This window comes from Propithecus coquereli, unplaced genomic scaffold (genome assembly GCF_000956105.1).
Source record: "Propithecus coquereli isolate 6110/MARCELLA unplaced genomic scaffold, Pcoq_1.0 Scaffold584, whole genome shotgun sequence".
Taxonomy (NCBI): Eukaryota; Metazoa; Chordata; class Mammalia; order Primates; family Indriidae; genus Propithecus; species Propithecus coquereli.
In genome coordinates, this window is record NW_012151774.1 from 27552 (window position 1) to 28057 (window position 506).

Consider the following 506-nt stretch of genomic DNA (forward strand, 5'->3'; position numbering starts at 1 on the left):
ACTCGGGAGGCCGAGGCAGGAGGATCGCTGGAGCCCAGGAGTTGGAGGTTGCTGTGAGCGAGGCTGACACCACGGCACTCTAGCCCGGGCAGCACAGTGAGACTCTGTCTCAAAAAAAAAAAAAAAATAGTAGTGCAGATAGATTGACCTACTGTCTGTGATTTAGAGTGAATTTTTATGCCCTTGGTCAGGCAAGGAGAAAAATTCCAAAGCTCTGAGTGCAACGGCAGGGAAGTCTGCAGATATCCTACACACCCAAGAAACATGCATAGTTTCGCCAGAGCGACTCTTTTGTAGCCACAAAAACCTTTTGTTACCTAAAGTCATCGACCTCATAGGTAAATAGAACGTGAGGCGCGTGACTTCCTAGCGGAAGGTCTTTGCCTGTGTGTTTAGTCTTCTGGAATAGTGTTCGTCATGCAGCAGCATGGAGTTGGTCACGATTACTTTTTCCTTTCCGGAAACGAACAGGACCGGCAAAATACCTGTCAACGACGCGGAGCAGA